Genomic DNA, 20,351 nt, shown 5'->3' on the forward strand with positions numbered 1-20,351 from the left:
CAAAATGCCATAGAACGTGACTCGAGAGTCAAGTGATGTAAAAGTTAATGTTATTTCCCAAAGGAAATTCGTGTGCAGTCTCTTTATTTGATACGTAATCAAATTAAAAAAAAAATCTTTATTATATGATTTAAAAGAGACCCACTTAAAAACTGTATAGAGAATTGCACACTCTTTCGAGGGTATGTATTAATTTGGTAAAAAAATATTGCACTGATAATATAAATCCATTGGTCAATTAGAGTGATTGTACTCCTATAGTGATTTTTTTAGCTGATAAGTAATCAATTTTAAGCTATGTATATCAGGTGAACAGATAATCTGATCATGTAAAAATAGAATATTGCTTCCCTATTAACTACTTAAAATAATATATGGCAGAGTAGTGCGGATTTCTAACTTATTTAAAATGAATATATAGCAGAGTAGTGCGGATTTCTAACTTAATATGTATAGCTGAATTTTATTTTGAGACAATTCTAGTGTATTATGAAGATAAAAGTACAATACAAGTACTTAAAAACCTTGTTCCTCATAGTAATATGAAACATGTGAATTTCATGTTAATTTATTTTAGAGAATTGGTATATGAGAATTTTTCATGCCTATTATAAAGTAAATGATAAGATTGTTGATATTTTATAAAGTTATTGATACAAACATGTTTGTGAATTTTTAGGCTATTCTTAGACTTTAAGAAGGTCTTTATTAGTGATTGTATAGAGATCATTTCACCTCTTAGATAAATGCATAATTACACTAATGGTTGGATGTTGTAAGAGTAGGTTCATCCCATCTCTATATCCTTTGGAGATAGTTGAAGTAATCGTATTTATAATCAAAGGTTCATTTGATAATCCACTAGTCCACTAGACCAATAGTTGTCTTTGTTAGGTCAACTAGTGCAAATGTAAAGGTAGAAAAGATGGATTTTTAGGCATGCCTAAGGTGACCAAAGTTGACTAGGTAGTTCTTATCTAAAGGGTTATATATATATATATTATGTAATGATTTATAAGTTGAGGTATGCACAACTAAGCATGACTCAACTTATTCATTCCATATATTGAGCAATGTGGACTTGTACTTAGTACTATAATGTTGTCTATTTACACCACCTATTCATATATATTATAAATCATTATTCTTCATTTTTGAGAATTTCTATTTCTTTGCTAATAATGACTAAAAGTATGTATTTATAAAGGATAATATAGTCATGATTATAAATGTGAACTTATACTTTGGTTATTATATATATTGACTTGATTTATTTCAAGGAGGTTTTCCTCATAGATATTATATAACTCATCATCATTATTTCTTTTAGAGTTGTGATTGACATACATACTCAATGTATATTGTTTAAATTTTTATTTGTTATGTTATTTTTTGTATTGAATTCATAACATTTGGTATTTCTCATTTTTAAAGAACTAATAGAACTATCCAAATTTTCTTTCTTATTTTTAGGTATGACATATTTCCTACACATTTTACAAGTCATAAGCACCTCATCTTTGCTACATTTATATGCAAATAATTCTTAAAGTTGAACCATAAAATGTGTAATGTCTCTAAAATTAAACCATATAATATAGTTATTCCAAAATTAAGTAACAAGGTCATCTTCTTCATTTATAAGACAAAAAATGTTAATCTATTGAAAAGACTTATAGTGAAAGAACTTGGTATGCTGACATGTTGATTTGATACACAATTTTTTTTTGATAGAACATTAATTTTTGCTAATTTATACATGCATATTTCTATCTAGTATAAGAAATTTTATATTGATAGGGAAAATCTATATTGACTCATTAACTATTAAGGTAGGGCACCATCTCTCAAGAATATCAAGCTCCTTACTGACATTGCCACTTAATATACTCAATTGTATAGGTGTAATTAATTATGGAATTATTCAGTGATGGTTGTCTAAGGGCATCAAGAAAGAAAAGATAATGATTCTCCTCAATCTTTTCCTTAAAATAACATGTTCACAAATCTAGTTTTTACAAATTTTTAGGTTGAAAATCTTCTTGATCATGAAAATAAATAATGATGGATGGATCCCATTATTATAGAAGTAGATTTAATGATTAATATTTTTATTATACCCCAAATGTCATGGTGACCCACTTCTTAATAAAGCCATGATCCCAAATCTAGCGTAACAACATTCATGATCCCAAATCTAGCGTAACAACATTCATGATCCCAAATCTAACGTAACACCATCCTTTATATATGGAGGTCAGTTGGTCTCACCTTATTACTTTTTTCTATGATAGATACCATTTACATTTTTTTTGATAATAGAGTTTTATCTGCACTTTATTTTATTTGATTTTATTTCAATCATTTTTTCATGTCTAAGAGTATATTGAATTATTCATTAATGGCATTACTTAAGAGCATTATTATTATTATTATATAAGGCGCTTATTATATATTTGATCAGGTCAATAATTAATATATGTGTATATATTAATGACGAACATTCCATTTTTCCAATGATGGCATCTATAAATTATTAATATTGATAGTCCATTTTGTAAATCATTTTTGACTTAAAAAACATTGAAAGTAAATATCATAACTATTTTTATTTTGTCATCATTGATGAAACACTTAGTAAGCTAATTTCTACCCATAATAATAGTTAATAAATCTTATCTATAAAATGGTTAGTAACTTATATGAATTAGTTATACTTAATATCAATATAATATGTTTTATGCAATTACCTCTCAAACAAATATGAATAAAATGTATACATAATACACCTATATTATTCTGGGAAAAAATCTACCATTTAACAATCTTACCCTATAAATTATATAGTTTATTCTTATGCATTTTATAAATTAAATTTTAAAGTGTTTAATTATACTAAATTTATACATAATATTAAAAGGTAAATAAAATTAATTTTATTTTAAAATTTTCATTAAATATAATCTCAATTAACTTTCAGAATCATTTAATGGTTGTATATGTCACATTCATGTCATTTTCTTGCGCATGCCATTTTCTTCTGTTTTGGTCAGGGGTATTATCGTAGTCTGGGACTTTTATTTAATGGAAAAAAAAATAAAATCGAGACCATGGACCCCACCTTTGCAATTGCGTAGCATTCCTTTCCATGGGCATCACAATCAAACAAAAGTGTCATCTCACTTCCCACCTCATTGTAACCAACTCCTTTTCGTCACTGGAAATTATCCACGTACGAAAGTTGTATACGACACTATTTCCATTTTTATATAAAGTAAAAGATGATTTTATTATTATTATTAATCCATATAACATAAAACTTAATCTAAGATTATGTCCAATCTGCCTTCCTCTGTTTGTTCTAAAAGCTTATTGGGTCACTTTCTATTAATTTCCTTGAGTTTAGAGGGGGTTTCAAAATTTATTACGTTATTTATTATTTATTTCTTTTATTGAAGATTATGCAGATTGATTCGTGTCATATTTTGTGTTTTTATTTCTAAATCTAAATTAATATATTATATTTTAATTATTTATTAGAATAATTGTAGATTCATGGGGTTTTAGATAATATTAATTACATTTCATTATTTGATTTAGTGAAAAAATACTGTTTTATTTCAGTGAAAAAAGAGTGTTTTATTTTTGTCATTATTTTGTTTTAATGTTTTTTTAATGGAAGGCTTGAGAAAAAGAATTTGCAATTATGAAGTTGGTTTTTTTAGTCATATCTATGTCATTTTCTATACTCATTTTTTAAATGGATGGAGCAGTGTTATTTAGTAAGAGTAGATATGGGATAGTTTTAGATTTATATTTGGAATGTCTATTAATTTATTAATTCTCAATGTTTTTATAAACTGAGTTTAATTCTCAATGTTTTTATAAAGTGAGTTTTTGTATTTCGTTGACCCAAAACACAAAAGAAGTTACTATGTACTTATTCTTAATATAAAGCTTGTAATAAAAAAAAAACAAATGTCCATAGTTCAAAATGTTTATCACCATACATTACAATATGATATTCGTTAAATATCTTAATTATGAAAATAGTATAAAGCACAATCTATTTAACACTAATAGAAATAGCTACAATGTAGCATAGTCACTACCTCTATCGCTAATTAATTGATTAAAGGTTGGACTCTCATACTAAAATCTCTTGGCACAAAGCCCCCTGCATAGTGAAATATTTATGCATATGTGTGTCACGATGTTTCACATTTCTGTATACGTATTAGTGTCAATATTTTAATATTAAATAACTCATATATTTGTATTGTGAATATTGCTATGTCCACTGCTATTCACAATAACAACAAGGAAAACATTGGACTGATACGATATTATTGGTAATATTTTAATAATAAATAATCCATATATTTGTATTTCGAATATCACTAGTCAATTAAATAAAGGTTGTGTAGAGTGCAGACAAAACTCTGTGCAATGAAAGCTCTTGAGACAATGAAACATCTTCATACAAAACTCTCGGCATAAGAAGCGTAAGATATGTTTATAGTTATCTTTCTATAATTAGGCATATGTGTTGGATCATGGAGGAAGTCCATTGTGCAAAGGAAGCTTTCAAGATTTCATTGTGTGAAACTCCACACTCTACATAATGACAAACCTTTTGCACAATTCACACATGCTCACACTCATAAACAAGTTTTATCACAAAACTTACAAAAATACTTTTGTAAATGTTGAGACCTATAAACAATGCTAGTCCCCACCACTATCTTATTAGTTGGCTTTAGGAGGAAGTGTGGAAGTGCGGAGAATAGTGATTTGTATGCACTCCCATAGAATAACCTAATTTTTCTCTAAAGACATTGTTAATTAACTGATTAAAGGTTCTACTCTCGTAATGAAAATTGTCATAATTGTGTGGAGCAAGAAAGCAAAATCGAAAATTTTATTGTAGAAAATGTCAAATGACATTAGATTACAAATTAAAGTTATAAAGTTCCCTTTGCACCTTCGTTCTATGACACATATCATGCACAACTAAATATGTAAAAAAATTAAATGGAAAAGAGTTTAAGGTTAACTTTCCCTCTGCACCCTTATTTTTCTGCATAATCCCCATCCCTTGCTCAGTAAAATATTTGCACAAGGAAACATAATAGTACTATTTAAAAAAATAAAGTCATATTTAAATTAATTATGTGTCGACATTGTGTGGCTATCACATTTGATTTTATTGATTGTTTCATTTGGATTGAACCAACATTAATGACAAAGACAAAGGCTTAAAATCAAGGAAAGTTAAATCAATGGTATGTTTAGATTGTTGGAGCGAAGTTTCAATCATAGAGTTGGGGATTAGAGCCATAAATTGTCATTTTTATTAGTAACTGTGGCATAGGTTGAAGTTTATGGAGCGTAAACAAAACTTTGTACCATGAAATCTTTGTGTACAATTAAATTGGTAAAAAAATGCTCTCTTGATAAGCACAAATATTGACAAGCACCTCTCAGAGACAGAGTGATTTTTCTGCAGTCAAGCAAAATCAAGTTCGTCTATGCTCAAGATTTTTCTAATTAATTGATTAAAGTTTGGAATGAAAACCCTCTGCATAGTGGAAGCCTTGTTTATGGTTATATTTATGTAATTAGGCATATGTGTGGGGATGCAAAGGAAGTCCATTTTGCAAGGGAAGCTTTCAAGCTTTCATTGTGCGGAAATATCATTATTAGAAAATGTGAAACTTTTATGTAATAATAAAATGTGAAATATCATTACAATATGAATTAAAATTATAAAGTTCCCTCTACGCCTCCGTTCTCTACTACATTTGTTCGTAGTTAAATTAACTACACTTCAACATTATGTGGAGTTTCTAATATCACCTTTGATTTTATTGATTGTTTGGTAGTTGTGGATCGAGTTGGAATTAATGGTTAAGCGAAAGGATTCAAATCAGTAAAGTTAGATAGATGGTATAATTAGATTGTTGGAGCGAATTTGCAAGCATAGAGTTAGGGATTTCAACCATAATTCACCAAGTTTATTAGAAAGTGTGGCACAAGCTAGAATTTATAGAGCATGAACAAAACTTTGTGCAATAAAATCTCTCTACATAATCAATTTTTTTGGCAAAAAACTATTCGCATAAGCAAAATGTTGGAAAACACCTGTCGGAGACCGAGTGATTTTTCGGTGGTTCATCAGAATCAACTATGCACTTAAGGCTTCGCTAATCAATTGATTAAAGGATGTAACAAAAGCTCTTCGCATAGTGGAAGCTTCGTTTATCGTTATCTTTGTGTAATTAGGCATATGTGTGGGTATGTGCACGAAGACCATATGGTGGAGGAAGCTTTCAAGGTTTCATTACGTGGATCTATACATTACACACAATGACAAATGTTCTGCACAATTCATACATTCTCACACTCATAAAAAATAAATTAATCACAAAACTTACAAATAATACTTTGTTCATGTCGACACCTATAAACAAGTATGGTCCCGACCGTTATTTTGTTAGTTAGCTTTAGGGAGAAGTGCGAAGAATAGTGATTTTTCCACCGTCCTAAATAATCAATTTCTTTTGGGCTAAAGACATTGTTAACTAATGGACTAAAGGTTTTTATCTCATAATGAAAACTCTCATAATTATGTAAACTACGAAAGTGGAATCAAAAGTTTTATTCGGGAAAACATAAACTGAAAGAGCCCTACCTTAATCAATTGATATATTGAGTAAATTTTTTTATATGTAATATGAAAATGTGAAATATCATTATATTACAAATTAAAGTTATAAATTTACCTCTGCACCTCCATTCACTCACACATATCTCATCCTGTGCACATCCTTCATTTCATACAACTAAATCTGTAAAAGTTTCAAATGGAAAATAGTTTAAAATCAATTTTCCATATACAACCCTATTCTCATATATTCTCCTCATCCTCCACATATTAAAAGCTTCACTCAAAGAAAGCGCCAACCAAGGAAACATAATAATACAAATTTGAAAAATTTTCATAGTTAAATTAATTACTTGTAGATGGTATAAAATTGTTTGGTACCTGTGGATCAAACTGGCGTTAATGGTGAAGATAAATGATTCAAATAAAGGAAAGTTAAATCAATGATATATTTATATTGTTGGTAGGTGTCACATAGGTTGAAGTTTATGGAGTGAAATTATGGGGTTACAGAGAAAGAGCTCAATATTTCTTTAGTTAAAATTATGAGTGCTCTGGAATCTTCAACGTTAATTGAGGACGATAATGAAGAAGATAAGGATATCATGGTGCAACATGGGATTTTAGTATAGTATGATGAGAGTAGCTTTGAATCCTCCATTGACCAAGATTCCCCTCCTTGTGATCTTGACCTAGAAGTTAATGTGTTTGTAGGTGTGTTTAGGAGATTGTATGTAGCAAAACAGTTTAGAATAACATTTGTAGTCCAATTGTGAAATATGTCAATCCTTATTTGACTTTTTGTACATTAGAAGAAGAGATCACGGTTGATGGCATACAAGTTTGTGGCCTTTCATCTTCATTCGTTATCAAATTTGAAAATAAAAGCATTAATTTCCATGTGTGAAAAATTAATGTGTTGTAGAATTTTCGTTCATTGTTTTGTACACTTTTGCATACATTATCCATCGACACATAGCAATATTATGGAGCGTGGATTACTGAATATTAAAAAGTTAGTTAAATCTAATAATGAAATCATTATGGAAACCATTTCACCCACACACTGCAATAACGAAAAATTGCAGAAATGTGAGTGTTCTCAATTAACAAGAAAATATGATCCCTACATAAAGAAGTATGGCCTCAAATAATAAATTAGTGGTAGAGGTTTCTAGTGCTTTTTCCAATGATGCAAAAATATCACAGGATTTCCAAATATGCAGAAATAACTTTGAAATGGTGTATTGTGCGTAGAGAATGTGTATGTCTTGAGATAAGGGAATGTGAAGAAGCACTTCCCATAGTAAAAACTTCGACTCTACCGATGGACTCCGTAATAAGGACAAATTTCACTTCCAATAAAAGTTACATCAATCGTTCTATCATTAATAGAAAAATTAGTAAACGATAACTAGAATACATGCAATAAGAACAAAGTCCATAATCCATGCAATTTGAACAAATAAAAATAGATGCTTTATTACATTCAATGTGCTTAAGTCTAGGCATGGTTACATTGTCTAGCTATTTGATTTTGAATAAATGCATCTGTCCCAAAATAAATATGAAAATAGAAGTGTACGAGGGGTGATGACAATTAAGGTTACCCCAACTTCCAAACTCCAAGTTACTCTACTCAAAGCTCTGGATTTAAATCCATTTATGGAATATTTCAGGAACCCTTTAAAATATGTAGTCAAAATAAGAATATGGATTGGTCCTAATAAACTCCATGAGAGATTCTTCATCAAAACCTCTAGCTTCCTCACCTCATCCATTTTCATATGTTTCATGTTAATAATTGATGCAATGGGAAAGTGTTGGAAATAATACTGAGAAGGGGGGGGGGGGGTGAATCAGTATTATCAATCCAAATAATTTCCTTTTTAAATTCCAAATGATATACGCTACTTTAGTTAATACAACCCGCGTATATACGCAACTACAGATAAAGAAAACCGCGTATATAAATCAGACTTATAATTGAAATATCTTTCAGATGTCAGTTATTAGTCTGTGATTCAGATGCACATAAATAGTACCAGAAACAGTGAAACAGAGCAGAAGACAGTCACACACAAGAACACAAGATATAAGGAGGAAACCCAATGTGGGTGAAAACCCCCTGCTGCAATTCGTCTCTATCTTCTTTTTAATTAGAAACTTCTCTTTACAATGTCTTGTACTGGAGCAGACTTTACCAGTACGCAGGCTGCAACCTGCAGAGAGCTACAACTCTCTCTCGTTTTCCAGCTTCCCTGGAAGGGAGCTCCAACCCCCTTAGTTCTTGTACTAGCTTGAGATACTAGTACGCAGGCTCCTACCTGCAGAAGGCTACAACCTTCTCTTTGCTTTCAAGGACCTCGTTTCATTAATTTTCAGACTGGATCCACAAATAACATTAATCAAACATCAAGAATTTCTGCATAACCCAAACTCCTTTTCACCAATTGAGGGCTGAAACAACTAAGCACTTCTCTGACCACTGATCCCAGAACACAGTAACTGTAATCAAACACCAATTCTGAACCCAGAACACTGCAGCAATAAAACAGAAGCAGCTAGAAAATAAATCAAGACATATACGCTACTTCTCTGTTCATCAACCTGCGAGTATACGCTTCTGTACCACAACCAACCTGCGTATACGCGTCTTTCATTCACAGAAAACGCGTATATACGCACCTTCAATTCACTGAACCTGCGTACAGATCTATAAAGGATAATTTATTCTTTCAAGCATTCAGACATTAGTTAGCCCAGATTTATAGATCAAGAGTGCGCCACATATAACAGATCAAAATCATACAGAGATACCAATGTTCAAGCCTTGAGATTTAGATCCATCAATAGTCCTTATCCTTCTTGCGCTCAGGTTCCACCTTCATTCAGATCTAGATCTGCACCATAACCCAATCACTCGTATTCCAGATCTATCACAATATCAGATATTCAATAATTCAGATGATGCCTTGCCACATGATCTACTTCCTCTTTTATAGTTTTAGGCCTTCCTCAATACCACGGTCCAAAACCATAATAAACCAATACCAAGGGCCAAAAACCTGGGTTCAACTCTTCTGCCGAGATACCATGGTCCACAACCAAAGGTTCAAATTCCAAGGACTAACAACCACGGACCAAAAATAAGTTTCCCATCATGTACGCGCTTTTATGTGCATAAAAGTGCGTGTATATGCATACGCGACTTCGGAACGTATAAACCGCGTGTATACGCGTCTTTGTCAAGGTGTACCTGCGTATACAAGATTTCCTTCATTCTGAGCACTTGAACTGAGATCTGTCACCAAAGTGAGTTGCCATCAAGGACAACACCTGTACCATAGCGCCACATCTGTGCCAAAATGCCAACAATCTCCCCCTTTGGACTTGATGGCAACCCCAAGATCCTCAAAGTCATTCTCCCCCTTTGTCATCAAGGGCAAAGGGCTGTGCTCCCCCTGAGTACATGCTGATATCTCTGCTCTGCTGTGCTGAACATGCTCCCCCTGACTGTAGGCAGGATCTGCAAAAAGATGTTCTTCAAGAAGAACCATGGCGTATACATCATAAAAGACCTTCCTATCCAAAAAGACTCGATACATACAACCATCACCCAACCAAGTGGGGATACATCAGAAATTTACATATGACAACAGGTCACAACAATCATCCCAGGCATAGTGGGGAAACCAAAAATAGGCCGTTACATGACCTTGATAAGCAAATATACATGACATAGAGACGAAATATCAAGACTTATGACCAATAACTACTATCAGCAGCATCTGACAATCACTGTACATATCAGCAATCATGTTCACCTTCTGACCTTCTTTCTGTAGCTGATCCACCTGAGTCAAAAACAACTTGAGTACTAGACCCAAGAGCTTCTAAGGTAATGCCAACAATGCATTATTAGAAGATTATCTGCTCCCCCTAAATCTGTGCCTGATGGTCTCTGACAGACCCATCTCAGACTCTCTCCAACCAGAGTCTACCCTTGCTGATTTTCTTCAGAACTCCATATACGCGACTGCACCTGAATAAATCGGCGTATGTACGCGGATACCCCTCATGCAACTCACGTACACCAACTTTTCTTGGAACAGACAAGCTTCAACAGTAGGATGAAGCATCAACGACTCCCAGCTTCTGTCTGAGATATTCAAAAGTTTCCCTGGGCAGTGGTTTGGTGAGTATATCAGCAACTTGTTCCTTAGAGGGAACATACTCCAATTTGACCTTTTGTTCCAACACTTGTTCCTGGAGAAAGTGATACTTTATCGGTATGTGCTTGGTTTTTGAATGCATGACTGGGTTCTTTGAAATGCTTATTGCACTTGTATTATCACATAAGATAGAGACAGGTGGATTACAAGTGATTTGAAAGTCCTGCAAGGTTTGCATCATCCAAAGGAGTTGTGTGCAACAGGATGCAGCAGCCACATATTCCGCTTCAGCTGTAGATAAAGCAATCGAACTCTGTTTCTTGCTGAACCAAGATACTAATCTGGAACCCATAAAGAATGCACCGCCACTTGTGCTCTTCCTGTCATCCACGCTTCCGGCCCAATCTGCATATGTGTAAGCATGAAGAGTGAGATCTGTATCTCTAGGATACCATAGGCCATAGTTTTAAGTTCCTTGAAGGTATTTGAAGATTCTTCTGACTGCCTGAAGATGAGTTTCCTTTGGGTTGGCTTGAAACCTTCCAACTATTCCCACAACATGCATAATATCTGGTCGTGTACCTGTCAAATAAAGCAAGCTCCCAATCATGGATCTATAGGTTGGTTGATGCACTACTGCTGATTCATCATTTGCACTAAGGCTGCATCCCATAACCATGGGGGTACATACTGGTTTCGAATTTTCCATGCCATACTTCTTCAAGATCTGCTTGAGGTACTTGGTTTGAGACAAGAAAATACCGCCTTCATTTTGTTGGATTTTCAATCCAAGAAAATATGTCAATTCTCCAAGTAATGACATTTCGAATTCTTTCTGCATCACCAAGGCAAAGCTTTGACTCATAGCTTCTTCATTTCTCCCAAAGATAATATCATCTACATACACAACAAGTATTAGCAATTTGTTATTTTCAATTTTTATATATAGATTGCTATCTGCTGATCCTTTTGAAAATCCTTGTTGATGAAGGTATTTGTCCAACCGATAGTACCAAGCCCTTGGAGCTTGTTTAAGCCCATAGAGAGCCTTTTTAAGTTTGCATACAAGATTTGGATCATTTCCAAGGATAAAGCCATCTGGCTGCTCAATGTATACTTCTTCTTCCAAGTCTCCATTCAGAAAGGCTGATTTCACGTCCATTTGAAATACTTTGAAGTTTTGAAAGCTTGAGAGAGCAAGGAACATTCGGATGGCCTCAAGTCTTGAAACAGGAGCAAAGGTTTCTTCAAAGTCTATTCCTTATTGCTGTGCATACCCTTTACAAACAAGTCTGGCCTTGTTTCTAATTACTTCTCCATTTTCATTCAATTTATTTTTGAAGACCCATTTTGTTCCGATAACATTCTTATCCTTTGGTCTAGGAACCAGCTCCCAAGTGTTGTTCTTTTCGATCTGCTCAAGTTCTTCATCCATTGCTTTCACCCAACATTCATCTTTGCATGCCTCTTTCACATTTTGTGGTTCAGTGGAGGAGAGTAATGCCAAATAGCTTGAAGCTTCTGCAACTGTTCTTCTTGTTTGTACACCTGCTTCTTTCTGCCCCACAATCTGAGATTCTGGATGATTCTTCTGAACATATCTGGATGGAGTCTTCTCTTCTATTCTTGTCTGCTCCTCTGGTTCTTCTTGAGGTTCTTCTTCTTCATCATTTTGTCTTTGAGGGTAGCCTTCATCTTCTTCGATGTCTTCATGATGTAATTGCCTAGGAATGTATCCCTTCTCATCAACCACTACATCAATGCTGTCAACAATTCTGCCAAGTCTTTTATTGTAGCACTTGTATGCTTTGCTATGTGGAGAATAACCAAGAAGAATGCCTTCATCTGCTCTAGGTTCAAGTTTGCCAAGTTGCTCATCAGTATTCTTAATATAACATTTGCTCCCAAAGATTTTGAAGTGCTTTACCGAAGGAGTATCACCACACCAGAGCTCATGAGGGGTTTGAGTGCTGTTCACCCGGACATTTGTTTTGTTGAGAATAACAACCGCAGCATGTGCAGCTTCACCCCAGAAAGTTGCGGGAGTTCCCGACTCATTGAGCATAGCACGAGCCATTTGTTGGACAGTTCTGTTCATTCTTTCCACAACTCCATTCTGCTGAGGAGTTCTAGCTGTAGAGAATTCTCTTCTTATCCCATGTTCTTCACAGAAATCGAAAAATTCATTTGAGGTAAACTCCCCACCTCTGTCGGATCTGAGGCACTTAATTTTGTATCCTGATTCATTTTCAACCAAGGCTTTGAAGGATTTGAATTTTTCGAATGCTTCATCTTTGTGCTTCATAAGTCCTAACCAGACAAACCTGGAGAAATCATTAATGAATAATATCAAGTATTCTTCTCCTCGAGGTGTCCTTTTCCTGAATGGACCACATGTATCTGTATGAACTAGCTCAAGAGGCATGCTAGCTGATCCTTCCTTTTCTGGAAAGTTAGTTCTGGTTTGCTTTCCAAACTGACATGATTTGCATATGGTGTTGTCTGGAATTTTGATATCTGGAAGATCGCGAACTGCCTGATATCTGCATTCTTTCCTTATTTGTGAAAAGCTTAGATGCCCCAACCTTCGATGCCATAACCAGTGTTCATCATCCTTTCTTAGATAGCATTGCTGTTGTCCTTCTTCAAATATGTATAGATTATTTGGAGTTCTTTTACCTTTGATCACCGTTTTACCTGTATCAAGATCACGAACAAGACATCCATTTGTTCTAAATATCACCTCGGTTCCTTGATCACACATCTGGCTGACACTTAGAAGATTATGTTTCAATCCATCAACATACAAAACATTTCCAGCCTTGACCTTTTCTTTTAACTGAGCAATGCCTTTTCCTTTTATAGTTGTAGGAGTATCATTTCCAAAAGAAACTTTCTTTCCCTTTTCTAGAGCAGAATATGACTCAAGTTTTTCTTTATCACCTGTTATATGCTTCGAACATCCACTGTCAATGTACCATATATTTTCCTGTCCCTCTGCATAGAATGCTATCCCACATCTCTCTGTTTGTGGTTCCTTTATTCTCCATGTTTTGGTGCTTGAGGCTTGTTCCTTTGTCTGCTGAAACCTGCTTCTGCATTCAGAATCTTCATGACCAAAGTTATTGCAAATAGAACATTCAACTTCATTTTCAAGAGCCGAAAAGTTGTTATAGGTCCTTTTTGTAATCCCAGTCATACTTCTTTGCTTTTGAGCTTCTCTAGTCATGATTGTTTTATATGCGACACATTGAGCTGCTTTGTGACCAAAGTTATGGCAAGAGAAGCATTGTCCATTGAAGAAACTTCTGCGGTTATCAAATCTACCAGCCAAATGATTGTAATTTCTATTGTCATCCATTCTTGAAGCAAATTGAGAAGATTTTACCTGTGGCTGGTTGTAGCTTTTGTTCACCCTTAAGAAGGATTGCCCCTGGTTTACCTGATAGTCTTTGTTTGTTCTTGATGTAATTCGTCCCTGCTTTACCTGGTGATCTCCATTGTGCTTTTGCTCATTTCTTCTTGCTGCATCAAGATAACTCTTTGAGGTGGATGCTTGAGAAGTTTCTCCATTATACCCCAAACCTGTCTTGTTTAGTGGAGAACGCTGTACATTGATGATCTCATCCAGAGTTTCAGATCCTTTGACAAATTTAAGATTAATAGCCTTTGTTTTCTCAATCTCTTTTCTAAGGCCAACAATTTCACCTTCTAATTTTTCAAGATGTTTTTCCTTTTCATCAATTTGAAATTGTAGAGTATCAATGATCATATTCTTTTCTTCTATACATCTCTTGAGTCTAGTAATTTCTTCATAAAGGCTATCCACATCTATAGCATCCATATAATCATCATCTTCAAATGCCATTAACAGTTTATAGTCATTACCTCGTTCATCTTCATCACTATTTGATAGACCATCACTATCTTCATGAGTGTAGTAGCTCTTCTTATTTGCGTTCTGTTTCTTGTTCCATCTAATAGGTTCCTTTCCCTTGTCGATCTTATCCTTATGAGGACATTTGGCAGCATAGTGACCTACTCTTCCACAAGCAAAGCATTTGAAGGGAAACTTACCTCTGAACCGTCCAGCACCCCGTTGAAGATTTCTGACAAAATTTGATTCTTCTTCTTCTTCTGACCCATGTCCTGATTCATAGTACTCTCCTTTTCCTGAAGCCTTGAAGGCAGCTTCTCTCCTGTCAGATGGACCTCCTTTCCTCATTTCATAAGCAGTTAGAATTCCGTGTAGCTGAGACATAGTAAGTGTTCGTAGATTTTCCTTTTCTTCTATAGCAGACACTTTAGATTCAAACTTGGGGGACAAAGATCTTAGAACCTTTTCAACCACAATAGCCTCTTTTATTTCTTCACCCAAGTTTTTCATGCAATTAACAATCTCATCTACCCGAAGGAAATAGTTAGCCACACTTTCATCATTATACATTCTGAGATTCTCATATTGAATTCTGAGGGTTTGAAGTTTAGCACGCTTTACCTGTTCATCTCCTTCGTAGCTCAAGACAATCTTGTCCCATATTTCTTTTGCAGATTTATATTGCATAACCTTCACAAATTCTGTTTGAGATAAGCATCCTAGCAGAGTATTGACTGCTTTAGCATTTGTTTCATATTTCTTCTTCTCGGCCGCATCTGTAGGAGTAGCTGAAGGAAAAGTGTAGCCTGTATCTATGATATCCCATACTTATGTACCAAGAGATTGGAGATAGGCAGTAACTCTTACCTTCCAATAATTGAAGTTTGTCCCATAAAAAATTGGAGGCCTGATTGATGCTTCCCTCTCGTAGTTGCTCATGATGAATGATCTTCCTTCAAGCGATCAAGCTTCTCTGAAGGACCTGCTCTGATACCAATTGTTGGAAATAATACTGAGAGGGGGGGGGGTGAATCAGTATTATCAAGCCAAATAATTTCCTTTTTAAATTCCAGATGATATACGCTACTTCAGTTAATACAACCCGCGTATATACACAACTACAGATAAAGAAAACCGCGTATATAAATAAGACTTATAATTGAAATATCTTTCAGATGTCAGTTATTAATCTGTGATTCAGATGCACATAAACAGTACCAGAAACAGTGAAACACACACAAGAACACAAGTCACACACAAGAACACAAGATATAAGGAGGAAACCCAATGTGGGTGAAAACCCCCTGCTGCAATTCGTCTCTATCTTCTTTTTAATTAGAAACTTCTCTTTACAATGTCTTGTACTGGAGCAGACTTTACCAGTACGCAGGCTGCAACCTGCAGAGAGCTACAACTCTCTCTCGTTTTCCAGCTTCCCTGGAAGGGAGCTCCAACCCCCTTAGTTCTTGTACTAGCTTGAGATACTAGTACGCAGGCTCCTACCTGCAGAAGGCTACAACCTTCTCTTTGCTTTCAGGGACCTCGTTTCATTAATTTTCAGACTGGATCCACAAATAACATTAATCAAACATCAAGAATTTCTGCATAACCCAAACTCCTTTTCACCAATTGAGGGCTGAAACAACTAAGCACTTCTCTGACCACTGATCCCAGAACACAGTAACTGTAATCAAACACCAATTCTGAACCTAGAACACTGCAGCAATAAAACAGAAGTAGCTAGAAAATAAATCAAGACATATACGCTACTTCTCTATTCATCAACCTGCGAGTATACGCTTCTGTACCACAACCAACCTGCGTATACGCGTCTTTCATTCACAGAAAATGCGTATATACGCACCTTCAATTCACTGAACCTGCGTACAGATCTATAAAGGATAATTTATTCTTTCAAGCATTCAGACATTAGTTAGCCCAGATTTATAGATCAAGAGTGCACCACATATAACAGATCAAAATCATACAGAGATACCAATGTTCAAGCCTTGAGATTTAGATCCATCAATAGTCCTTATCCTTCTTGCGCTCAGGTTCCACCTTCATTCAGATCTAGATCTGCACCATAACCCAATCACCCGTATTCCAGATCTATCACAATATCAGATATTCAATAATTCAGATGATGCCTTGCCACATGATCTACTTCCTCTTTTATAGTTTTAGGCCTTCCTCAATACCACGGTCCAAAACCATAATAAACCAATACCAAGGGCCAAAAACCTGGGTTCAACTCTTCTGCCGAGATACCATGGTCCACAACCAAAGGTTCAAATTCCAAGGACTAACAACCACGGACCAAAAATAAGTTTCCCATCATGTACGTGCTTTTATGTGCATAAAAGTGCGTGTATACGCATACGCGAGTTCAGAACGTATAAACCGCGTGTATACACGTCTTTGTCAAGGTGTACCTGCGTATACAAGATTTCCTTCATTCTGAGCACTTGAGCTGAGATCTGTCACCAAAGTGAGTTGCCATCAAGGACAACACCTGTACCATAGCGCCACATCTATGCCAAAATGCCAACAGAAAGCCAAATAGATCTTTTAAAAACTAAACATGCGGTCCTAAACATTTTTCCTGTAGGAACTAGAAAACAATTTTACAACGCTCAAAAAATACCTATGGGTGCTATGAAATAATTTCGTAGAGCTCCTTAAAACTTTGTTTTTCAAATTTCAGAGGGTGAAATGACTCACTCCTTTCCCAATCAATTATCCATGGCCTTGAATGTGTCCTTGACATAAGGAATGATTTCATACGCCATTATTTTTCTAGATTTGTAAGGTTAACTCAAACTTACAAGTCAAGAACAAATCTAAGAGGGTTTTGACAACATTCAAACAATGTTCTCTTTTTTTTTGTGAAAATAGTCTTTTCACTGTAAATACCACATGGTCACTACTCTAGAATACAGAGAACATTCACCCATGGGTTTGGAAACAAATAATAAAAGAGTCATGAACGACCACATGGCCATTGAGGCCACAATATTCATATTTTTTATGTAAATCGACTCAAGAATTGAAACTTCAACAAATTAAACCTTCATTAACAATATAAAGGAAAAGAATTTATAAAACATTTCTCATTTATCAGATTCAAAGACACATTAAACCTGCCCAAATATATAGTGTGGGCATATGCAAGCCATGCCTCTTTCGACCTCTGTCTCTTCTACTCACACTAGAGATTATCTTCCTTACCTTCTGCCATTATTACCTGTGTAGTGAAACTTAGAATTCTTACAATGTGGGCATATGCAACCTAGGCTTCTTTCGACCTCTGTCTCTTCTCCCCACACTAGAGCTTCTCTTCCTCATCTTCCTTTCTCTTCTTCCTCTCCTCTTCCTCACCTTCCACTACTGATACATGTGCTATAAAACTTAAAAATGTTACTAGATATTTAATCAAATTGTACCTTCTTCTATTAGTTTTGCTGTGAAGTTTGATCTTTACTTGTTGAACTGTTAAAACCTTCCAACATATTGCTCAAAATTTTCCTTAGAATCATAGGTTTTCTCTTCATACAAACAACTATACCTTTCTACTTTCCTTTTGTCAATTTCATCTTCTAATTCAGTCCTTGATTGAAATTTGTTGTCTTTAGGCTACGACATACCTTCTCTTGTCACAAATTTTAAACAATATTCATTTCATTTTTATTTTTTTCTTTGATTTTCCAATTTTTATTTTGCATTGTGAATATGCAACCCTTGTTTCATTATCCTCTCCTCCAATAATTCCAGCTCCCCAAATAATTTAGAAAAATCTTCTTGAATTGTATTTATAACCTCTATATAATATTCACCACATGGATCTTGTGCCAACCATACCTCCAAAAAATCTACCTCTTCATTTTTGCTTGCTTTCCATGGTGTTTTAAATTAGAAATTAAACTTTGTTTCCCTATGGCTTCCTCAAAATTTCAAAACATATAACAGTTATGATATATATATATTTTTAAATCACACAATTATGGAATTAATGTTGCTCTCAACATCATCGTATACTCCTCCATGTCTTGTATAGTATCTCAATTTTTCTCGTCTACTAAATATTCCCAAGTCATCAAATATTTCTTGTCATTCTGGAAATTACAATAATTTTTATTGTCTTCAACTTTACTTCTTGTGTCAACTTCCCTACAAACTCACACAAATTGTTAGATTTAAAAAAAATGAGAATTTTTACTTGATATCTTAGCTATTCATCTTCTTGCTGATATGAGCTACTTTGATAGCTCATCAAGCTGTCAATGAACTCGTTTTCAATTTATTTGATTTCCTCTTCATCAAAGAACAATCATTCTTCTAATTTACATATAAAAACATCCATTTCACACTAAGCTACTTTGAGTACTTCTTCCAATTTGACATACTTCTTCTATATCAGCTTCCTCTACAAGGAATGTCATCTCACCTTCTTCTTGCTCATTATTCAGACATAACTCTAGGCATCTTTACTTTCTTGTAGCAATTGTTTCAAATGATTGAGTTATGCTCTTAACTCAACTGTCTCTTTCTCAAATTCTTCATCCCTCATTCTTTTGACTCTAATTGATTTGGAACTTTTCCTCTTCTTCTTGTGAATTTCCTCTAATCCAATACTATGACTAATAAAAATCATCTTCATCTCTTACCCTTGTGAACACTCCTTTTCTACTAGTGAGTTGAAACTAGCCCTTCTTCTCTATGTAACAAGGCTGCTACTTGTCACCCATACCAAGTCATCCTCCTAGTATTTTATCTTCTCTAGGTTCTCTGCAGTAGAACCTCTTCTTGAGCACTTTTGTTACTCATATTTCAAAGTTGTTGGGTGTTGCATATTCAATTTCTCACTCTTGTTAGTTTTCAACAAATTATTTTTTTTGTTGGGTTTTGCCACCATTTATTCATATAAGATCTTTTCCTAGTCCTTCTCCTTTTGCATAGCTTACTTGCTATGGTAGCCACTACTAATTCCTAATTCAATTCCACAAACACAATTCTTTTAATGACCAAGTTAGCATAAACATCACATTCAATTTTATAATATCTATAACAAGATCTTGTCTTCCACAATATTTCTTGGATGTACTTGTTGAACCAATTCCTTTCCAACAAATACACTTGTTTTTCCTTGGGAGCATATCAATTGTTCACTTTCCTGCAATCATCTCACTTGCTTCCTAAGAAGTCAACTTGTCCCCCTATTGATGTAAGGTTCTTCTTCACTTCATCCCCTTTTCATTGTCAAGTTGTCTTCAAACCTGGAAATTCCATTTGTACATGGATCAACTCTTCTTGATGTACAAGCATCTACAGTCTCACTTCATTTCACTTTAAGTTGTATTATAACTCTAAAATATAATCTATGTTGTTCTGACTACATCACCAAAGCGTGAACATGCTTTGATATTCTCCAATGAATGTAGTTGCACATTGATATCACTTAATGACATTTTGGATTACCTTGGCTGCTAAACCCCAAGCTACTCTACTCACATCTCCAGATTTAAACCCAATTCTAGAATATTTCAACAACCATTTAAAATGTGCAGTCAAAATAAGAATATGGATTTGTCTTGATAAAATCCACGAAAGATTCTTCATCTAACCCTCTAGT

This window comes from Pinus tabuliformis, chromosome 8 (genome assembly GCF_031772625.1).
Source record: "Pinus tabuliformis cultivar Carrire ecotype Pingquan chromosome 8, CPIR1, whole genome shotgun sequence".
Classification (NCBI taxonomy): domain Eukaryota; kingdom Viridiplantae; phylum Streptophyta; class Pinopsida; order Pinales; family Pinaceae; genus Pinus; species Pinus tabuliformis.